The sequence below is a fragment of the Pelodiscus sinensis genome, chromosome 14 (genome assembly GCF_049634645.1).
Source record: "Pelodiscus sinensis isolate JC-2024 chromosome 14, ASM4963464v1, whole genome shotgun sequence".
NCBI lineage: Eukaryota > Metazoa > Chordata > Testudines > Trionychidae > Pelodiscus > Pelodiscus sinensis.
In genome coordinates, this window is record NC_134724.1 from 27,273,255 (window position 1) to 27,279,254 (window position 6,000).

General features: G+C 40.6%; 1 long non-coding RNA gene across 1 annotated transcript in view; it reads right to left on the reverse strand.

Annotated features, from left to right (window-relative positions):
• LOC142818274 (uncharacterized) overlaps positions 1-5,704 on the reverse strand; it is an 82,605-nt gene extending 76,901 nt beyond the window's left edge. The window contains exon 1 of the long non-coding RNA XR_012895661.1: positions 5,383-5,704. This is a non-coding gene — a long non-coding RNA (uncharacterized LOC142818274). The remainder of the gene's footprint in view (positions 1-5,382) is intronic.
• Between the last annotated feature and the right edge of the window lie 296 nt (positions 5,705-6,000).

Consider the following 6,000-nt stretch of genomic DNA (forward strand, 5'->3'; position numbering starts at 1 on the left):
ACAACGGGATACCAGGATCAATGGCTAGAGCTTGGTGATTTTTTTTTTAATACAATTTAAATTTTTTTTTTGGAGGAATATCATTTATTTTGGTTCATCTTAGAAAGGCATGGCAAGGGAAGTGGGCAGTCAGATCCTGCCCCATACGGTGGAAAATCTTAATGTGGGATGTCAGGTCCTGCTCGTGATAAGTTGCAAGTTCCTGAGAGTGGAGTGGCACTGCAATTCCATTCACCAAGTCACAATGGCTGTCAAATGCATCCTTCTCTTGACAAAAGGGGCTAGGCTAAACCAGGCAGCATTGGAACCATGTATATCATGTCACAATGCCCAGAGAGAAAAACCAGACCAAGCCCTGTGGGCAGCAGCTGTATGATCACAACAGAAGGGTAAAATGGTTTGTTTAATTTCTTTTCATTTTTGAACCTTACAGCAAATGTACTATTATTTCTTACCTGCTTCTCACAGTAACCCTTCATGTCACTAGATGTTGAGCATTCATTTCCTTTTTAATAAAGACAGCTATAATAAAAGGCTTTGTGTAACCATGTTAAATGTGTAAGCTCTCAGAGTTTGGCTCTAAATCTACTCTCGGGTTTTATAGAACTATAGTTCACTTCAGATTTTGTAAAATTGTACTATTTGATAACTTTTAATATTCTACTTACACATAGTTATAAGCCTTTAATCTACTATAATTTGAGTTATTGGGTTGGCTATTTTGTATCAAAGTTTGGATAACATAAGAACGACTGTACTGGATCAGCCATTTAGCCCAATATCATGTTTAATGAACAGGAAAACATTGTTTCCCATGTAATTGGTAGGCAGAAGAATCAGAGCAGGAAACCAGTATAGAATTTAAATAATGCATGGCTTATTCCAACTTCTGTAAATCTCATTCTACAAAGAATAATGCCTAATCCAAAATAGCTATTTCGAAATAAGGCATGTGTAGATGCTCCACTTCTGCTATTTTGAACTAGTCCCTCACCAGAGCCATTGTAAGTTATTCCTTCTGGGGCTCTAAATTGAGATAGCACATCTACATTAGGGAAGCCTGCCTCGGACTAATTTTGAGGCGTCTCTGCAGTGTAGACGTACTATTTTGAAATGAGCTATTCTGGAATAGTTATTCCGAAATAGGTTATCTGAAATAACTGTGCAGTGTAGATGAAGCTAAAAAGAGACTGTTGTTCAGCACCTATTCAACCTTAGCAGCAGAAATGCTTTATCTGGCAATTCAGAAGGTATGAAATATACCATGTTTTGAGATTTAAAAAATGGCTAATACAAGGTAAAACAGTATTCAAATAATTTACATGGAATTTCACGAGTGCAAATTATTCTTATTTTCACTATTTCATCATTTAAATTAAAATTTAAACTGCAGCATTCTTTGGGTAGATATTTGCTTTTTCAGTTTCATAGATACATATACGCTATCTAAAAATAAAGCTCTGGTCTTAAGAGAAACAGGCCATAATATGGTGCTTTTGAAGGACTAAATAAATATAGCTGAAATCAATGTGCCTGTAGTTTATGGCTCAAATCAATTTGGACATCCTAGTCCAGTGTTATGGTACTGAAGCTATAGCTTCTGGGATAGGTGAATTGATTCAGAAAATATCTGGCTGAAATATTAACCATTGAAACCTTATTAGTTTTATTTCGTTTTATCCCCTGTCTCTTATCTCTGTTTCCCTCCCCAAAATGGCTGAACCTTCCCTTGTGCAACTTTGCCAACTTAATTCTGCAAAGCTTCAGATTTATTTCAATAGCCACAAGTTTGGTATATTGATGTAAGTAATCAATTTTGCCAAAAATTTTCAAAGAAGGGTGCCCAAAGTTTGACACTTCTCTACACTGAAAGCAAAAGTGGTTTGATTTTCAGACGTGCTCAGTACCCGGAACACCCAATTACTCAGATGCATATACTTTAAGGCCACAAGGGATCATTATGACCATCTTGAATCTCCAACATTCAGAAAACTAAACAATTTTAAGCACATAACTATGGAATTAACTAACCTTTTAGGCACCCAAGTTTACAAGTGTTCTATATCAAATTTTGTCTGGCTGACTGTTGCTCTGAATTAGGATATTTAGTAGTACAGACATTTCCTGGGCTCATCTGATGAGCAGAAATTGAACAACTTGCTTGATGTATGACTTATAAGCACATTAATTTTAGCAATATTCATTTGGTCCTACAAGAACTGTGTAATGGGGCTATTTCTGTTAGAACCAGGATTCAAGTTCAGGTAGCAGGGAACTGTACAATATTTGATGTAACGTACCTGATCTCTTCTAATGCATTCTATCTAACAACAGGTAATTATACTACTGGCCTCCATCTAGACTGGAGAGTTTTTCCAAAAACTTGCTAGCTGTCTACACCGGCCGCTTGAATTTCCGCAAGAACACTGACGATCCCATGTAAGATTGTCAGTGTTCTTGCGGAAATGCTATGCTGCTCCCATTCGGGCAAAAGCCCTCTTGCACAATGCTTTTCCGCAAGAGGGCCAGTGTAGACAACGAGGTATTGTTTTGCGCAAAAAAGCCCCGATCGCGAAAATGGAAATCGGGGCTTTCTTGCGCAAAACCGCATCTAGATTGGCACGGACACTTTTCTGCAAAAAGTGCTTTTGCGGAAAAGCGTCCGTGCCAATCTAGACACTCTTTCCTGCAAATGCTTTCCTGAAAATCTTTTCCATTAAAAGCATTTGCGGAAAATCATGCCAGTCTAGACGTAGCCACGGTGCCTGAGATGTCACAGAATGGTGGTGTGCCTTCTGCAAACACAAAGTAATGCCATAATTTCATGTAGGGGAGGAAGAGATTTTATTTTAAAAAGCTAAAACACGTCTCCAAACTGCAGCCTGACTATTGGGAGCATTCAGAACATAAGTCTGGGATTAACTCAATTTGCCCAGTTTTTATTTGAAAAAAATAATATTCAGGTTGTATTTCCAGTTAATACAACCCACGAATGCAATAGAGCTGCATACATGAGAGAAACCAGCCCTTTAACAGAATGCTTTGGCCCTCTCCTTCTGGCAGAGATGACGACATTTGGGAATGGCTGGTATGGAGAATTAGGGCATTATGTATTGTATATTCTATAAATATCGTATGCACCTCGGGTTACTTGTGTGATATTATCCAGCACTGAGGTAAACTAAAGGACTTTGGAAGGGAGAAAACAACAGGAAACAGAAGAAAGGCAAAGACAAGGGTCTATAACAAGGTATACTACGAGTTCTTGAAGAAAAAGTGGGGAAGCCATTAACTGGGGGATTATCTCCTCCCTGGCTTCAGCTAGTCTTGTGAGAGATTCTTCCCAGACCAAAACCCCACGATGAAAGGGAATACAAAAACCTTTGAAATGCTTGCCTAATGAAGGAAAGGAACTTCTGGGGGAGGAGTGTCTGTGAGAGCTGCCAGGCACTTATACAAAGAGACAGACAGAGAGAGAGCATACTGCAAACAAGACAGTCTCCTTTTCCCAACCAGGAATGGTGTTGGAGTTGCCTGGGCCTAGAGGCATCATATGGCTTGCAAATGAAAATTAACAAGTTAGGAAAGGGAAATGTGGCTAGCCCTTTATTGTCCTTACTCTTTACTCTGCATGTTTTGTACCTCTGGGTGAAAAACAAAAATAATGCTTTATTTTGAAGAAGGCAGAAGCTATTTTGAGTCACTAATCAATAGGGCTGCCGATTGGGGGGGAGGGGGGGAGAGAAGAGGGGAGGAGGAGGAGGAGCAAAGCCCAGTGATACAAAAGGGAGTTTGCAATCATCACCTCTATTGCAGCAACAGCCTTGGGTGGAGCTCTAGGCCTTTTAAATCAGTGCTGGACCACTGCACAACATACTCCAGGCAGCACTGAGAGTTGGGGGAAGATACAGCAGTCTCCAGCGAATCGAAGTGATGCCTAGCCACAGCTCCATCTCTTTCACTAGAGGCCCAGCCTCTTCCCGGGTGCAGAGCTGCCCCTTCCCCCTGACTTGCCCCACTGCCAAACAATCACTGTCACAGACTCTTGAAGGAAAGGGTCTTACAGGTGCTGAAGTCATTGGGTCATGTGATCAGTAAAGACTGAGACTGCCATCCAGAGATCCAGTCAAAGAGTAGGTGGACTGTGTCATTATAACCTCAGGTAAGGTACAGGAAGCCACACCTGCCACCAGGGAGCATATTCAAGAGTGACAATGAAGTGTACTGGTCCTATTTTAGAAAAAAAGAAAGATGTATTGGAGAAAATAAATTCTCTGCTCTGAAACCAGAGATCTCTCATAGCAAGAATTCCAAGGATATAAATGAAGATAGAACTCAAGAACACACTCATTTTCAATTAATAACTTTTCAAACTGACAGAGAAAAGACTCTGATAAACAAGTATAATTTACAGGTATTCAGTGGGATTAATGTTATTTTTAGATGTAAAAGGGATGAGAGAACTATTGCAGAGAACTGGATTTTTAAAGATACAATAAATAGTCATTGCAGTAACTTAGGACCTGATACTGAGGGATGCTTCATCCTCATCACAGCTCCTATTAAAATCAATAAAGATCAGACTCTTACATCATATATTTGAATCTACAATAAAGCTAAGTGAATTCATAACTAATTACTTATTCATCTAATTTAGCTTCTCCCTGCAAACAGAGAATAAATTCCCCAAATATACACTTTAATTTATTCAATTAATATGGTTTCAAATGAAGTATTAAATTTAATGAACATGAGTTACGCTATTTAGTTTTGGGGCACATAGAAACAAATAGCATATGACTTATCCCTGGATTGCATGAGTACACAAGTTCATCCACTGAAAATGATTACATATACTAAATTTTAGAATAGTATATGTGACTAGTCACACATGCAACTTGGAATATCACTCTGAAAGTCTGTGCCTGTAAAACTCAATCATGTTTGCAGGAAATGATTACAAAAGAAGCATAAATTCACACAAGAATTACCACTGATATTTGTGGATTTGATTGCATTATTCACCACACTGATTGCTTCTGCGTAGTAGAAGCTCTGTTATACATTACCAATGGAAGCTCTTTACACAAACATTCCATACAAAGATGGATTACAGGCTGTCAGGAACACCATCCCTGACGACAGTGCCTGGTTACAGAACTCTGCAACTTTGTCCTCACCCACAACTATTTCCAACTTGGAGACAATTTATATCTTCAAGTCAGTAGCACAACCATGGGCAGCCACATGGCCCTGTCAGAGGTGCAAGCCCCCCACTGTGCCTCAGTGCCCCCTGACTGTCCTCATATAGCCTCTCTCAGGGCAAGTTACAGTCTGTATGGGTTGCTCATTATTGGCATCTGTCGCAATGGCTCAGCTTACCTAGTCGGCCTCAAGATAGGCCCACAAACCAGAGGCTTTGTCACCAGCCCCTAGCCAAGGGGAGTCTTGGCTGGCCCACTTCCAGCCTTTGCTGGCTATCCCCGGCTTGTCTCCCTCCAAGGAGCTCCTGCTTCCTCAGCAGTCAGCCCTCCACTGGCTCCCCTTCTAAGCAAACTGTGCTTCTCTATCTACACCTGCCAGCTGGCTCACACTCACCCTCATGGTTTCAGCTGGCTTCTACAAGCCAATTGTGCTGCCCTAGATAGTTGCCAGCTGGGCTCTATGTTTCTAGCCCCGGCTCAGGGCCTGAGTCCTGGTCTTAAAGGGCCAGTGCAGGGCAGGCGCCCTGTCACAGGCCCTGTAATATGCCAACATCTTTATGGCTGACCTTGAATGACGTTTCCTCAGCTCTCAACCCCTCTCATACCCTAGCACACCCCTTATTCTGAAATAAGGCAAGCATCCACACTACCGAACCTGTTATTTCAAAATAATAGCTGCTGCTTGTGAAGAAGAATACGTTTATTTTGAAATAGTTATTTTGGGAGTTATTTCATTTATTTTTATTTACAGATACAAAGTAACATGGCTACCCCTCTGAGACAGAAGCCAGTGTTA